The sequence below is a fragment of the Octopus bimaculoides genome, chromosome 2 (assembly GCF_001194135.2).
Source record: "Octopus bimaculoides isolate UCB-OBI-ISO-001 chromosome 2, ASM119413v2, whole genome shotgun sequence".
In the NCBI taxonomy this organism is placed as follows: domain Eukaryota; kingdom Metazoa; phylum Mollusca; class Cephalopoda; order Octopoda; family Octopodidae; genus Octopus; species Octopus bimaculoides.
In genome coordinates this window covers 90,639,718-90,658,217 of record NC_068982.1, presented here as the reverse complement: position 1 = coordinate 90,658,217, position 18,500 = coordinate 90,639,718, and the positions used below count along the sequence as shown (strand labels likewise).

General features: G+C 35.6%; 1 protein-coding gene across 3 annotated transcripts in view; it reads left to right on the top strand.

Moving 5' to 3' along the window:
- LOC106874430 (uncharacterized) overlaps window positions 1–18,500 on the top strand; it is a 1,214,035-nt gene that overhangs the window by 31,898 nt on the left and 1,163,637 nt on the right. The window lies entirely within an intron of this gene.

Genomic DNA, 18,500 nt, shown 5'->3' with positions numbered 1-18,500 from the left:
GAAATGCCTTGCGATATTCCGGTTCTATATTTTCTTAGTTCAGATCCTACTGTTCAAGCTTTCAGGTTCCATAAAATTAAGTAACTTGTGCCAAAATTTGAAACGCTTATCCTTATTCAGTAGTCATATGTTCATTGTCCTTTGAACTCTTTTCGTACGCAGTACTTAGGGTCCTGGCTATGTGTAACACGTTGCGATATTTTCTTGTATTTAAAATACTTTAAATAATATACGTTTAATGTCTGCTTGTGTTATTTCTGTACTTTGTTCATTTTCAGTTTCAACTAACTTTTGTTATGGATTTGTTGACGTGATAATAAATCATTTGCAAAACAACTTTTATAAGACGGATCGTATATATTTCCCTTATGCACATTCAAGTTATTTTTTTATTTCATGATATTTTATATTTGGATTTTAAAATGTCATGTGTAATCGAGATTTAAAGCATCAACCTCAGTCTTAATGCGTTCCAGGAGATTCTAACGTGAATATACTAATCGGTATTGTATCTTGTTAATACAAAACAACTGTCGCTCGAATGTGTCCTCATAACACACTTAATTCATTACAGTATATTTGGTCGAATTTCTCGATTCTTGAGACAGATATTATCGTCAGTTGGAATTATTACTTCAGATAGGAGGCAATAACATTATTTTTCGTACTTGACAACAATATCCGGTCGATTACTCTTGATATCCATGTGTGCATTGATTGACGTATCCAAACGTATAGTCGCTTCATCATTATCGGAATCCTTTTATAATATAAGTTTATACTATGTTTAGTGTTGGGCTTTCATAATGCTGCGTTTAACGCGTAATGTATAGCAACCTCGACCATGCTACAACCTTAGATGTATTCTTTCAAGGCTACGACAGGGAAGACAGGCAATGTTGCTAATCATTCCTTACCGGCCTCCTCATATTCAGCAGTTACTCGATATATTCTACCCTATTACATACTTCAAGTAGTTTCTGGTGCAAATACTTTTATTGTGTGCTGCAATCAAAAATCTTTCAGTCTCATATTTCGGTTTTACCCCTCTCTGTTTAACCTTCATCAATACATTTCTAGTCTTATTTTCTGCTCATCTTTAGCTTTTGTTTTCTTCACAATTTCTGTTAATATTTCTGTGCTCAACTGTCTTTCATTCCAGTCTCTGTTTTGCATTTGTTGGCTTCATGAAGACAGAAAACACTGTTTTTGCTTTAGTCATGTTTTGCACCAATCTTGTTTTGTTGTTTACCAGACATTTCATAATAGCTTTGTAGTTACTGTATCCATAGTAAATAAATTGTGAAATGTTGTGTGATGTATTCTAAAAGCAGTTATTTTCTTATTTTTCCTGTCTAGTCATTTAACGTCCAGCTGAGAATATTATACCAATAACGTGCCACTGAGATGGCTAGTGTATTGGTGTTTATTACTTTATTTGTATTTTGCTTTGTTTCAAGTATTAGCTAAAATATATATATTCTTATCTTGTTTTTGAGAGTTGTTGCGCTTTGTCATTGATTTTTATGTTCGTGTTTGTTGTAATTATTTTACATATCTTTACATAGCTGGATATGTATGCTTAATACATCATTCTTCTCAAGGTTGCTAGGGAGCATTTTTCGAATCCAAATTTCATTGCAACTTTTCGAGTAAATCCACATACTATCTGCAACAGTATTTCAAGTTGTATTCATCTGTAGTATAAAACTTGAAGTCATTCTTATATAAAACGTTGTTGATTGTTTTATCATAGCCTTTTTGAAATAAAGGGAAAGAGGCAGATGGTGCCAAGCAAATGGCCTAGTTGTTATACTTATGGTAAAAAGAGCTCCATAAGAGAAATTTCTCTTGAAAAACTGGAGAAGCGGAAGGGAATGAAGGGTGTCGTAAAGCAATTACTCAGTTTTTAGAGCAACATTCGGCCACAGTTGCAGAAATAGTAAAGGAGTTCATTTCATGCCAAATTCTATAAACTAACCCATTTCCATCCCTGATCAAACTGGAACGTCTGGTTTTAGCATTTTGTGGAAGGAACGTGTTCCATTATTCAGACGGTCCATATGCCGTCCACATCCGCTACCTGGTGGTCTAGGCATTCCGTCGCTAACGATGCGTAAACATGTGAGGACACCAGTTTGTCAAGTCAATAAAACTGCGGTCCTGAACCCCACTATCGGTGTAGTAATACTGTCGGCGGACATTGCATGTTCGCATTCTATAGAGGACTGATCGAAGGCAAAAGTGGCGACGTTCTCGTGGCATCGATAAAAATCCTTGGTCAAACCGTAACTATAGTCGACAACACTTCTACTATAGTAGAAGTATCGCATAGTGGGACTTACAGAATGAAAGTGTATTTTCGTTAATTACTTGCTGAATCCAGATCTCGAAATCCGTGTCAAAGACGTCTGCTGATCGAAAACTTAACAAAATGCCTTGCGGCATTTGTTTTAATTCTTTACCTTCTGATCTCAAATCCTGCCGAGGTCATCTTTAACAGTTTCACTGTCGATAAAATAGATTGGAAATTGTTGGGATCAATATAGAAATAATAAATAAACACTTTAGATTTCAATGGTCCTCTCATTAATTTACAAATTTGGTCCACATAAACTACCATTAAAATCTAAAATTGCAGAATCGAAGCTCAAATAGAAGCAATAATAATAACTTTGATAATAATAATAATACAAAAAAGTAGACTTCATAAAATCATATTGCTACTTCACTCCCATAAATGAAGTCTTGCATAAAATTAACTAAAAACGAATACTTACATTATGCAAAAAATCAATACAAATATAATGTCATGCATTGCTAATATTTGCCCTCATTGTTGACTGGCCACTTCATGTAAACGCTATCAAATCTGAAAAATAAAAAGAGAAACGAAAAAAGAAAATTCGGGTCTAATTGATGGCAAGTGCAGAACCGAAATCTGTATAATTAAGTTCAAGGATAAAAGAATAACATGTATTACGAATTTGATGCATAAACAGCACAAAATATATAGCATAAAAAAAAAATTTACATTACTAAGAAGGAATAAGCATTATATGACAAAAGTGACAGAAATGGATAGAAAACGTTTCCATGTTTCATGGAAATATATGTACTCTGCCCACGAACCAAAGCTTCTAGAATATGATAAGCAACGTTAATTTGGAATCGAGTTACGATCCAAACAAAGTGGATAATTTTACGACACATAAAATCAAGTCATTCGGAATGGATTTATAATACTTAACAGAAATAGTGTATATTTGAAATTAAATCTCATATCTACGAAGTATTAGCGTGTATAAACCTAAACTACAGTCACCAGTGAATGAAATAGAAGCTTAAGAGCAAAAAAATCTAAAGCAAGATAACTGATGGGAAAAGTGAAAGTATCATAGTAGATAGATTTTTTTATCCCCTTCCTCTAAATAAACAACAAAATAGCAACACTAGTATAACACCCCACAAACTTGCCTATCAGAGACTTACTGGCCACATTCTCGAATACCAGTATTACTTCGATGAATCAACTACTGTATACATCAGCAGCAGAAATCACAAAGAGTGCATTTACTCAAAGCTTTTTAAAAGGGAACAAATAAACCCAACCATACAACGTAGAAAACAAACAAAGAAATGTACGTGGTGGTGAACAGCATTTCACAATAAAAAAAAGTTATGTTCCATGAGAAATATTGAGTCGCGAACAAATATAATGATTAAAGAGAAACCATTTTAAAAAGTGTATTTTTAACCAGAAAGAGAGAAAGACTAAGTCAACAATTTTACACTTTGAACTCGAAACACTGAATAATGTGCTCAAAAACGTATAGTCTCTCTCTCTCTCGGTTGTTTTCATTTTGATCACATCAGGATTATTTCTAACTGTAAAGGGGACGGATTTTATAGGAAATATCTATATTTGATAGATTTCAAATAACAATAACAATACAAAATTAGAATGACATGACAGTTATTGGTGAATCGCTGAAAAACGAGGATAATATAAACTTCAAGCAGAATATTCTTCAGACTAGTGTAACTTTTGTGAAAATACTCCTCTATTAATATGAATAATTTTCAGAGATTGCTAAATGATGAATATATGGGCTAATTGTTTAAAGGATCGATTACATCGACGGTATTTCATAGTTGATTCAGATCCAAACCAAACACTAAAAGTGGTCTTTGGTAACCCAAATTTATGTTCCATAAGATACCAAAAGCTTATCTATTTAATTCCAACAAGTGGTTCAGATAACAGGTTGATTGTTAGAATTTACACCACTAATTCAAGCTATATTTCAATTTATTGAAACGTCTAGATAGATACTGCGTGGGGATATGTTCTGATTTCCATCGACTCAAAGGTATACACATTGGTTGATTTTCCATGCAAATATACAAAATCTGCTGTACAAAAAACGTGACCAATTTCTAATATTTGCAAATGAAATCTGGAAATTATCTAGTCCAAATTATTTGACCAGGACAGCACACAATTTAACAATTTCCAAGCAGTAAACTCCATTTAATGTTATGACCCAACACCTTATAAAACTTAGGCACGTAGGTTTTCCGCCAACTGTTTCACTAATTAATCATAGTGCGCAACAAATTTGAAAAAGAAAAAAGAAAATCGAGAAACAAACTTTGATTTCAAGTAAACTTGATCCAGTATTGAAACTGTGTCAATATGATAAGATCTTCAAACAAATAGATCCTGTATGCCTCATTCAGCAATCTCTGATGATTATTATTGGTATCACATAATGATTCCGACTAAGCCATTAGCTAGTTTCACAAAAACCAAGATATTGGGAGCTGCAGTTTGACCTTTAATTTTTGAATGGGCAGGTGACACCGTAGTCTGGTTGTAGTTCATTAAATAATCAATAAGAAATATTTTGATAATCTTATATAATATGTAGAGCTCCACTGAAGGCCATACCTTGTTGAAACTTCTAAACTGGAAGTATATGCAGTGTACAGATTTTAAATAGTATAATTTTGCTAATATTTTCTCCTTAGGATCTCGTAGTTTAGGAAAGTGCATATCCATTTCTGGATTTTTAGTAATTACATTTTTAATTTAAACAGTTTTAGCCCAAATTATATCACCGCCCATCGTTTAAAAGCAGTAGTTACCAAAATACTCAGAGCAAAATTCCAAGAGACGGTGTGTTGAAGAATAAAAAATTACGACACATGTAAATTAATAATGGATTTTTGAGGGCAAAATAAATAAGCCATTAGAAGTCAGTAAAGGGGTCTCTACAGTGGCAATCAGCCTTGTAGAAATAACAGCTAAATCTTCGTCATATCTAATCCTACCATCATAAAAAACAGAACGTCGCATAGGATAATGTAATATTAGAAATTCAAACGGTCATATCTGGGATGTCATTTATAATATGCTTGCTTGATCAGGGTTACATTAGAACCAAGTAAGAAAAACATCAAAAACAATCGTCTTTTCGAAGTCGCTTAAAGAATTTTCGAAGTCGCTTAAAGAAAACTATCACTATTGAAATATTTCAAAAAGTACTAATGAGAAAAATCTCATTGGGTTAATCATGCCATATCTCAAGCAGGTAGTATCTTTGCTTGCAGCGTCACATTTTTAAGCACGAGCACTTACTCTTAAGAATAAATTAGCGAAAGCTTTTATTCATAGGCTCACGGGATCGTTATCGTTAATATTTAGTTTAAACATTTGAAGTGGGGAATGACAGCCAAATGGAATTATGTAGGCAAGAGCGAAACCAAGGAACTTGCAACATTGGGTAAGAAATATTAAGCAATGTGTTTAGTGCGAAGTTTATAACGTATCTGTTTGTAGCATATTATTTACTGAGTGAGTGTCTGCCAGTCAAACTGCCTTGTTAAGAATACGTTCTGGGATATGAAGCAGCAATACAGTTAGCGACATAAAAATACTATTATTGAGTGATAGCATCTGAAAAGTGCTAAAGATAATTCCGATTCTAAAGAAGTTTTGTCAGTGTTAAATATGTCAGAATAGGGCATTAGTGGTTGTATTGCCTACTATTTCAATAACTTTCACGGTTTGTTCGTGTGTAATACTGTGGTACAATACTGTTTCCTTGACAACTCTTGTGTATTGATGTGTTTTACAATTCTTTGTTGGAAGAGACAAGCCTATCATTTCCCTCCCAATCAATGGTGGCTTTTCGGTTGAACTTTGGCACGAGGCAGTTAGATTGAGCGTTTGTGGTTAAGCAGGAGTAAGAATTACTTACACCAGAGTATTTATGTTACACATTCTTACAGGTGGAACGTTCATGCTCAGAAAGAATGATTTGAGAACATAAGTGAAACTTGGGGTACAAATGACCTGATATTATGCGTCACACAGAATCTTACCAGCGCTCTTTGTGTTGTATCTGTCTAAGAAGAAACTTCCGACCTGAGAGATAATTAGCGTACGACCCAACTAATGTAGGAAAATGCCATCCCGGAAAACAAAGTTGTCATAGATTCTTACTTAATAAAATACATGTTCCACTGAAGAATCTCAATTAGCGTTAGAAAAGAACGTTCAGCACATTCTTAAAATTCGGACAACTGAGTCAAAATTTATTTATTCCAGTCACTATTTTATGTAGTGCGTTTCTCTATCATTTGTTATCTACCGAATCTAACTTTTTAAGATTGCAATGTAAAATCCGTTTGTCATGTATCATCTTAATAATGCCTACAAATGGACTTTAAGACGATTGAATTGCTGTGAAGTTGTTTATAGTTGGTCGCAATTAGAAGAATAACTGAGATACAAAGTTATGTGAAAGAAACGAGACGATTTATGTATTTAAACACCTGTTTAAATAAACAGGCGTAACTCGATTATTTGACGGCAAAATAATATTGATTTATCACAATGGTCAAATGCTACTGGTTTACTTCAATTAGAATTGGGCGGGGGGACAGTATTCGCCGTGTCGGCTGCGTTTGATGTTCAGCTGAAACAATTATAGATCTTCGAATGCAAGTAAAATGGGGTGTGAAGAAAAGAGAAGTGTTGCGGTTTCACGAAAAAAGGGGTGGGTAATGAATAAAAAGTGGGAACACAAAAGAAAGAGTGCAGTGTGCATCCTTTGAGTCTCTGTAGAATATATGTACAACTGGCAAGTTAAGAAGAACAGAGAATCTGGTAGTTTAGAGAGATAAAAAACGATGCGTTTTTAAGATGAATAACCGAATTTAGTTAATGGTTAATAAATATGTTAATGACCCAGAGATATATATAGCTGTAAAATTCCTCCAAGGTAGCGTTTGAATTCGATTTGTAGAATAATACATTTAAGTAGAATAATCACAAAGGATTTAATGACAAAATCTGTAGAAGGCCGGACTAACTATCTTAGACACATAACCAAAATGTTATTACCTGGTAGACCTTGGCCTATATCTAAAATGCTGTTGAAGCTATTTCTGATTTCGATGCTGCAATAATCAAAACATTACTGACGGTTTGTATCGGTAAGACGCTACAATTTCATATTTTGGTGAGAAGCTGGTGACCGTGCACCTCATTATTTAACTGGCACATATTTTATTTTTGGTGAAAGGTAAGAGTGACGTAGTTGAAATTTGAACACTGAACACAAAACTTTGAGGTATTTAGGCTCTTCTCTCACCAGATCAGCCATATCCACCTTAATTATAATATTTTCTAAAGTAGGCATATAATTTGTACTTAGGTACTAGTCGATTATTTCACTAACAAGACTTTATTAACCCGGAAGTTGAAAAGCAAAATTGACCATGGTGTGATTTGAACTCAGAGTGTTATAGACCGTAACAAAATACCCCAGGGAATTCGCTCGACTCTACCGATAATCTGTTTGTAATTTTTTTCTACATGGTGTTTGGGACCGGAGAGTATTCAAGCGGTTCCAAGAAGTGCTGTTTTCTGCAAGTGCTCCATCCTTATTGCAGCCCCTATTTGTTCCATGTACTTCTCAAGATTTTGACTCACTGTTCCCAGGGTTCAAACAATTATTGGTACTACTATCACCTTTTTCATCCACTACAACTGCTTAACCTCCCAAGCTAACCCATCATATCTATCGACTTTTCCTTCTTTCCTATCGAATATCTTGTTGTCAGCTGGGCATGCTATATCTATGATCCAGCATAGTTTGCTTTCTTCCTCAATTAAGACTATGTGTGGCTTCCTATTCTCTATCTCATGGTCGCACTGAATCATAAACTCCCACAGGATCTTTGCCTTATCCTTTTCGATGATGCCTTCGGGTTTATGGTCGTACCATATTGTTATTATTATTATTATTATTATTATTATTATTAAAGTCAATTGAATAGCGGTTATTAAAGCATCGAAAAAATACTAAGAAGTATTTCTTCCGTCTCTATACGTCCTTACATCATTTCCCGCTGAGGTCCTCATTGCATTTCATCCTTTCAGGATCGATAAACTTAAATAGCAGTCAAGTACTGGTTTCCATACTATCGACTTATTCCTCCCCTCAAAATTGCTGACCTTGTGCCAAAATTTGAAAACATTTAAGGTGGAGAGCTGGCAGAAACGTTAGCATGTCGGATAAAATACCATACAGCATTTCTTCCGACTTTTTAGGCTCTGAGTTGAATTCATGCCGGAATCAACTTTGCTTTTCCTCATTTCGAGATCTATGGAATTTAGTTTTAGGGTCGATGGCGCCGAATTACTTCGTCCGATCGAAAGAGTTGTTATTCTAAATTTTGAAACTATAATCCTGTTTTAATGAAGTATATAATACGGCAGAATATTTAGATTTACCGCTTTTAAGTTCATGGAAAAGACCTCAGATTTTAAACTTTCTTTTAGCAAAGGACATCAGAGAGTTGTCTACCATATTATTTGGAGGTATTGCATTAAAATTTTTCCTTGAATAAAAATAATAATATATATACTTTTTATACACTCATGTTTTTTATGTTTTAATATGGATTCTTCTAATTTAAAGTCAAGAGATGCTGATTTCAAACGTGATAGTGACGGCAAACCACGAAGAATTTCGAAAAAAATAATTTGAAAGCAAAAATAAAGCGGTTTTAAAACCTTTGATACACAAAAGAGAATAAAATATACAAGAAAAAATATGCAGGAAAAATATTAGAATTAAAAAAATCAGTCAGCCATTTTGACACAGCCAAGTGAAAAAAACAAACGACAGCTATAATAACTGTAATAGCCACAGTAACAATAGCAGCTTTGTTACTGAACCAATATGAACTTCCGGGCATAGTTCGACTACAGAAAAACAAGAAAAGACATAAGAAAGATAGATTACAAGGGGCCTTGAAGGAGAGCTATTTAACTTTGATTTTTTTCTTCCAAAACTGGTGATGGAAGCTTTCATATTTTATCAAAGAAACAGTTGGAAGCAATCTAAACCAGTGTATATCACGATATGCCCTCCAACGTGGAACGTGTGAAATTGATGAACGTGTCCAAGGATGAGATGAGAAGACGGGCGGAATTAGTGAGCATCATACTTGTCCACCAACTGGTGCTACTTTATCGTGGGTCGATACAATCTGTGGTCATGCCTAAAGATATCGTTGAGGATGTTCACGCGTTACTTGACACGTCTTAGCCTTTGAAGAATGTTGCTGGTACAGGGGTGGGTAGGTCGTGGAGGATAGACGTTTTTGAAAACTTCACAAAATCATTAATTTTAGTTGCAAACAAATTTTATTGACATCAACGAGTTCATATAGAATTAGCATTTGTCAACATCAAGTGTGGAAAGCAGCATCTATCATGTGGTATCCGTTTTCATTGATGCATTTCTGAAGGCGTTCTTGCAAGTTGGCCTCCACTCTCTCCAGCATTGCTTTGCCGATTTGGGTGAATTTCACGTGAATAGCTTCCTTCAAATCGTCGAATATCCGGGTCTTATGCTTTGAGCTTTCCCCACCATAAATAATCACGTGAACAAATCAAGGGACCGAGGGGGTCAAGGAATGTCAGCAAGCCTAGAAATGAGGCGGTCACCGAAGAGAGGGTGAAGAACGTCCATTGATGCTTTGGCTGCTGAAACGACATACGTCGAATAGGCCTACGTTTTCGCCATAATTGACACACAAAGAAGTTCAGTGTTATAACATTTCCATTACTGTCTTCAAATAAGTAAGGACCAATGACAGCAGTTTTTCCAACAGCGCATCAGACCGTCACTTTTGTGCTGTGCAGTGGTCTTTCGTTCTCTCAGATTTTCAAGAGCCCAGTAATGACAGTTCTGTTGATTCACCATGCCATTGAGATGCAAACGAGCTTTATCACTCATTAACAAGATGAGGTTGTCATTTGCCTCAAAAATTGCTTCCATCTGATATGCGAATTTAAGCCGCTGTGCATAGTCCAATGGTTCAACTGTTGCTCAATGGCCAATTTGTACGGGAAGAAATGCAGGTTTCCATGCAAAATACACTGCTGATTTCAGTTGAATGTTTCCGAGCAGAGCGATTCGGACTCCGTATCAAAGCTTGTCTGATGTGTTCCACATTTTCCGGGGTCCATACCATTCGTGGCGCCTGTACCATTCGTGGTCCAGAATGCCAAAAGTTTTCTTCATCGTCAAAAAGCAGTAATACTGTTCCTCTGTCTTGGGTAGGATGCAAAAGTTAAGCAGGGGTGTGACAAGCAATAGTAACTGAAAATAAATATGAAAAAGCAAAAGCATACCGAAACCTAAGGTGACACACATGAAGGGCGGCTCATTATCTTCTATCATTATCATCATCCTCCTCCTCATCATCATAAACAACTTTTAAACATTACCGTCTTGACTGCTAGGACTCATAGGGCGGGTTATCCGGTTTCCATGCCTTTATATGTCCGAGATAATAACATTCAGCATAAAAGGGACACACCAGTCCATCAAAGCACCCCCTGGTTCACGCTTCAAAAGCACTATCTTGCGATCGTGAGTGAAACACTGTAACTACAAAGCCACGTATCTTCCCTCATTTTCCTTTTGGACTTCAATAAATTCATGGTTCTAAGAACAGCTATCAGAATCTAATTGATTGACTGAACGAAGAATGACATACGGAAACAATCTTCTGATTGAGAAAGGCAAAGGAAAAATGTTGTGGAACATTTAGTTGAGAGACAGCCAGTGTATTCATACTAACTATCTATAATCAACTTAATTGCAACTATCTACAGCACACACGGGTTTTCTTATTTTGTCCAACACTAAAAGTTATCATACGCACTTACCACATGCAGTAGAAATTGTAGCTGGAATGGTAGACGCTCGATATTGTACAGTGTCGAAACTGATGGCAGTTTTTCACCTGTGTAACCGTTTTCCCCTTATTTTGTATTTGTATTTATTTTAAATTAATATTTTCTGCATTAAAAATTAGTATTAGCTATTCTAATTACGGAGAAAAGTGCACTCGTTGAAAATGCTTGGTAAGAACCATAGACAGATTTCTTATCTAAAGATTTTCCACGTTCTTTTTAATAATATCGAAAATTGAAGAGTCAAAAATAACTTTTTTTTGATTATATTTTTTCTGGTATAATACACATTTTATTGCTTTAAGAAAAAGTATTGAAAAATAATACAAAAATATAACAATATTAATTCGAAAACATTTTAATAGATACGTGTAAGTATCATTACATTAAATAGTTCTGTTGCAAATTTTTATAAAGAAATCTTTGTTTTCTATAGTTAGTAAATTAAGAGTGATCATATTGTTTTGTCAGCACATGTTTTCCTACATGCTGCAATTTTTAGCTAGATTCTTGAAAATTAAAATCTCTTTGGATAAGTTTTAATTTTAAAAAATCTCGAAGAATGAGCAAAGCGTCTGATTCGTAGAGAAGGTGATATCTGTCAACTGTGTTTTTTTAACTCAAGATGGTTTTTCATAAGGCAAAAATTACTACTTGAAAAGTAGAGCAAGCAAAAACAATAGATGAAAAATTCATAAGATCCACTAAGTGTAAAAGGAAAAGTTGATATTTTGGCAGCTGACAAAGTCATTTTGACTGGTAAAAACGCTCATTTTAGCCAACGTAGAAAATAAGTCCATTGTAATGAACGAAAATGCTTTTGTTTTGAACAACATACAAATAACTCTGCAAGTTTTCGCTAGCATTGTTAGTCACACAGTTTAGAATATGAGTGAGCAAGCATAGCAAGTGTTTATGTGACAGATATGTGGCGAAGGAAAACACCTTATTGCCTGAGTTTTTTTTTATTTATCCAAAACGAGAAACGATGAAATGTACATATCTCTGATTCTTTAAAAATATTTCCTGCGTCTGTCGGTACAGGGCTTACAAAAAATTGTGTGCATGGTTTTCAAAACGCAGGCTGAGCCAGCGTGCCTTACAATAGCCCACAGGCTAGTTCCATAATACTTGTAATAATGTAATAAAAGAAGTATTGTGAAAATGATTGGCAGTAATGTAGACCCTTTGCTTATCGTTATCTTTGTGGTGCAGATGGTAAGCACTGAGGTAAGAACTGATGTAAATAGCATGGATATAAAAATATTGTTGTGTCTCGAAGTCTGCACGGACATTTTGAAGTTGTGGCTTGTTATAGGTGCAGAAAGGAAAGTAATGAGACTACATGGCTGGAACAGAAAAGTGAAACTGCTGTGGATGAGGCAGTAGGCGTAATGTTGCTTGTGTGTGTTTTTTGGATGTATTGCGTCTGTTATACCTTTTCATTCCAAATCTCAGTATATTCTTTTCTATTCTAGGTAAAAGGCCCGAAATTTTGGGGGAGGGGGCCAGTCGATTAGATCGACTCCACTACGCAACTGGTACTTAATGTATCGACCCCGAAAGAATGAAAGGCGAAGCCGACCTCGGCGAAATTTGAACTTGGAACGTAAGAACGGACGAAATGCCGCTAAGCATGTTGCCCAGCGTGGAAACGATTCTGCCAGTTCGCTGCCTTAATAATAATGATGATGATAATAATAATAATAATAATAATAATAGAAGAAATAGGCATAAAACCCAGTTAGTACAACTTCAGAAAATAGTGTTATTAGGGATAGCTTAGGAGGGCTCTTGGCATGTAAGGTTACTTGTAGCCTGATGTTAGGAATTTTTCTTTTCCAACAGTCTAATCCGTTGTGTGTACATGAATAATAATAATAATAATAATAATAATAATAATAATATACTATTCAGGCGTTGAATTAGAAGAATTGTTGGAACATATTTATTCCAACTTACGTTTTAAATCTAAATCAGGCTGTATTAATCAAGTACTGGTGTCTGGTCACTTAACTTCTCCCAACACAGTTCTGGTCTTGTGCGTTCAAAGTCTAAATCTCGCTGAGGTCAGCTTTGTTTTCCATCATTCGGATTCGACAAAATAAGGAACCAGTCAAGTACTGCAGCCTATGTAATCCCTTTACACCACATTGTTTTGGCCTCGTACCTCAGTTAGAAACAAGAATATTGTTACATTAGCATATCAATGCACACATGTAGAAGAGGCATATGGTTAATTAAATAAACTCTCATTATATTACTAGTAATCTTTGATAATATTAATTCGTTTACAAGACTTCATTTTGCCATGATGTTAATATTACATTAAAACCCAAAATTATTAGCAAAGACGCGCTGACTTTAGAAGATTTTTTTTCTTTTTAAATTTTGCTTCGAGCTTCGCTGTATGGTGACCAGTCACGTTGTTTCTTGTTTACTGTTAATTAAAAAAAAAATAGAGAGATTCACAGTTATTGGTTAGAAATTAGAGTCTAGTAATAAATTACGAGAGATAACATATGGCACTAAAACTAATTAATTGAGTGAATCAATGTACTTTTTTATGCTCGGTTCAAATATATTTAATGATACTGTTAAATAATTATGGAATTATGCAATTAATTTTAGTCACTCTTTGTCAAACTAAGAACAGCTGTTATGGATCATACTTGACTTTTAGCAGAGAGACTGGAGGAATGCAGTGAAGGCGTTTTCATTATTCTCTTTTTTCAGTTTATTTAGGTGTCAAGTAAAGGGAGATTCCATTATTTGCTACGACTACTATAATTCGCGAGCGTTTGTATCCCCCCCCCTACAGTTGATCACTGTTGCGTCCAAAGAACTTCGTTTAGCTGATATATAATTATTCAGTCAGCAACACATGAAGCATTAGTTAATATGCGTAAACATTTCACTGCCTTTTGCATCACTACTAAAACATTATTCGCATTTCGGACCGAGCTATCTACACATAGCCTCTCTACCATACACACCTACCTGTAGTCTATCCTTTTCTGACACCATTAACTCCGTTCCGACTCCCAGACACAGCAAAACAACATCACTCAATCTTTACTCTGCTGAAACTATGCTCACACCCCTCTTGTGTTTCCTGCCAATAATGACATAGAGTAATACCATTTCCATGTGTCTGGGAGGGTTTACAATGGTTATAGGCACAGCTGGTTATCTTAATCGAAACAAAACAACATCAACAACAACAAAAAATGATGCAATACAAAGTGTCAATATTAATTTTGAATATTGTTTCAGTTAGTTTGTTGCAACTGTTTTTTTTTGTTGCCATTACCGTGGCTGCTTTTGTTATTATTGTTAAACGTTGCTGCTGTTCATTTAGACAGAAAACATTCAACTGCCTTGCTTCACAAAATTGCTTTCCAGAATTGTCAGGCATCTGAGAAATGCTTTACGAAAATTATTCCGGTTATTTGTGTTCTCGATTCAAATCCAATCGCGGTTAGTTTGCCCTTCAGAGATTCGCAGTCAATAAATGCGGTACATATCCAGAGCAATGAATCAGCAGAGATGTCAGGGCATTGGTCACTACGTGTAGCGGTATTTGTTTCGGTTGTTGATGTTTAAAGCTTGCCTGTAAGGACAGAGGTAACAAACTAGACCAGCCCTTGTCTTTTCCTCGGCATAGCGAGGGAAAATTGCTGTATTTGCGAGTAATTCTTTTTCATAGAATAACACAACAACCTTGCCCAGTTTTGAGCAAGACAAGCGGAGATACTTGAACAACCCTGACCAAATGAAGCGTGAGGGATTGTTATTTTCATTAGTGTATCGTTCATCTTTTACTTGTTTCAGTCATTGGATTACGGCCATGCTGATTATGGTCTTGAAGGGGTTCGAGGAAATCAACCTCGAAACATTTTTAATTTAAGGCCTGGGACTTATTCTAGTAGTCTCTTTTGCCGAACCGCGCTATATTGCATGGACATAAAAAACTAACACTGATTGTCGAAATAATTGTCATGAGTATGACAATCACAGACAAAACACTACACTGCAAACACACACACACACACACACACACACGGCGTCCACCAAATTCACTGATAAGGCATTGGTTTGTCCGAGGCTAGAGAAGAAGACACTTTCTCAAGGTGGGACAGAACCCGAAACCCGTGGTTGCGAAGTGAACTTCTAAACCACGTAGCTATGTCGGTGCCTATGTAGTGTAAAAGATTTTGTTATGTAAAGCTAAGATTTATTCTAATATTAAAGACAAAAAAATGTTCTTTAGTGAATTATGATTTTCTCTTAAGGTGTTTTGTGAAACTGTTGGTTTTAATTATTTCTTTTCCCTCTGACTTGGGGAATAGTAGAAACAACGCTACCGCTGTTGCCATAGTTAAGTCGCAGATCAGTACTAGATTGGCAATCTTTAGAATTATTAAAGGCGAGGCAATCTTGTCTTTTATTTTTCTGTCTGTGTATACCTTGGACTAAATTTATCAGTGTGTCTTTCCATATGTTTAGGTAATAGTTTACGGTTTAAAAGAATTTGGTTGTTATTTCTAACAAGTAACAAATCAAATGATAATGTTAAATGTCTTGCAGTCGTCACATAAAGCTATATCACAAAATAGAGTTTTAGTTTAGCACGATTCAGTTTTTATATTCGTGAAAATAATGACGTTCTGCCGTTATTGAGAAATAACTCTAATATAGACCCGCTTGAAACAAGATATTCAATGCAAGTGACTAGTCTTCTGTTATTCGGTGTGTTTTTTACATTCAAATTACAGCCCAAACTCCTCGCTAGGAATAGTAGTGCCAATAGATTTAATGAGGTTTGTTATCGTAAATTTAGAAGTAGCAACAAAGGCAATGTTTCATGCTTAAACACAAAGCCAGCAATTTTGAGGAGAGGTGTCAGTTATACCATCGACCCTACTATCACCGATACTCTATTTTGTTGACCTCAGAAGGACGAAAGCAAACTTGGCCTCAGTGGGATTTGAACGCAGGATTTGAAAGATTCGGAAGAAATACTGCAAAGCATTCTGTCCGACAATCTAACGAGTCTGTCAACTTGTTGCCTTGATAATGATTCTTTCCAATTTTAGTACGATACCAGCAATTTTAGTGCAATACCAGCAATGTTAGGACAATACCAGCAATTTTGAAAGTAGGGGATGAGTCGATACAATCGACCCCAATACTTGACTGGTACTTTATTTTGTTGAGCACGGAGGGCAGAATGGCAAAGTCGATTAAGTTTGATTTACCACGGAAAGTAAAGAGTCGGAAACAAAGACTAAAACAATAAAAATCTATTTTAGTGGTGGTAGAGGCCATCATATCTGAAGGATTTATTTATGTTTTCGATTCCAAGTAAGTTTGAAAGGTAAAGTAATTCTTAGTTGGATCTTAACAATAACGCTCAGCCTGTAAGTTGATGCAATCTAGCTGGATTCTGTGCTTCTGTGATTTTACTATCTAGCACAATAATATAGAATTAATATTTTCATAGGCACAAAGGCAAGAATTTTGTCGGATGGGAAAGGTCAACATATCAAACTATTTTATTATTTTATTTTAGCTACACTACACATGAGACATCCAAGCCAAGTCAACTCCGATGCAATGTGAACTCAGAGCGTAAAGAACGCAATGAATTTAGCTCAACGATTTAGCATTTTGTCACTTCAGTCTTACAATAATAATAATATTTCTAATCTGTGTACTACAGAAGCTATTCAGTTACATCGATCCCAGTACTTGGTTGCTATTTAATTTTATTGACTCTAGGAGGATGAAATGCAAAGTTAACCTAGGTAGGATTCCGAGCGAGAGCGCGACGAATGAATACATTATCTTCTGTACTTCTCGGACAGGTTTTCTAACTGGTTATTCCTACATGGCCAGTTACGTAAAGCTTATACCAAACAGGCAAAGGCAACTTCTAGCGCTCGTAGGCTTAGGACTTTAAAAATCGTCCATAATATCAGGTCTAGGTGTTCACTAGAAGCGACTCCTATTGACGTGATTGAAACCCAAAATTGCTCCAACATTAACGTCATTCATGACTTTCATTGATACTCTACAGAATGTACGGGTTGACCGGCTGTTTCGCTCACTAGATAGAGTAGAGTGCACTCGGGAGTTAATGATATGATGTATGTAATGTCAGCATATAGCACGAACGTGTCAAACCACATGCTCACCATTGTAGATATTGCTCAGATCATTTAAATACCCATCAAAATCAGTGTTTTGCGTCCCTCATTGCTCAGGAACAGTTAGATAAATTCTGCCGAAAAATTAGAATCAGATTGTATGCATCTGATACAAAACACCAAGTATCAATTTGGTTGTATTACAATTCGAGTGGTGGGTCCTCCGAAAGACTCTCACTGTCGCCTAACAATTGATGCTGGTTTCTTGACGTCACTAAAACTTGGCAGTTCATCAAGAGAACGACAAAATAAGCATCAGACTTTAAAATAAATACTGACGGTAGATTGTTTTACTAAACACGTCAAGGTAGTGCTCCAGCATGGCTGTAGTCGAATAAATGAAACGAGTAAAACATACACGATGATTACAACAAAATCAGTATAATAAAACCTAAAACAATACAAAATATACATCACTAAATTTTGAAAACTATACGTTTTGTCCTCCATTCAACATTTCATAATAAATCCTGTATGGCATGTTTAATCTATATTTTCCTGTATAATATATCTGACAGTATTATAGACGAAGCAAAGTTTGTTAGTAAAGCCGCAGACTCGTATTTATAATTTTTCTTTTCTTTTGATTTCACTCAGTCATCGATTTATCTATTTTTATACACGCATATATGCTAAGTTCCCTGTCTCCCCCACTTTCTCTGTCTCATATGATTGTCTCATATACTAGTGCTATATATACTTGTTTACCATAAACTCAAATTAACCAATGTCTTGTTGGTATGAAACTTAGCAGACAAAACGGTCAGAAAGCTTAGGCGCAGGCGTGGCTGTGTGGTAAGAAGGCGGCGAGCCGGCAGAATCGTTAGCACGCCGGGCGAAATGTTTAGCGGTATTTCGTCTGTCTTTATGTTCTGAGTTCAAATTCCGCCGAGGTCGACTTTGCCTTTCATCCTTTCGGGGTCGATAAATTAAGTACCAGTTACGAACTTGGGTCGATGTAATCGACTTAATGCCTTTGTCTGTCCTAGTTTGTCCCCTCT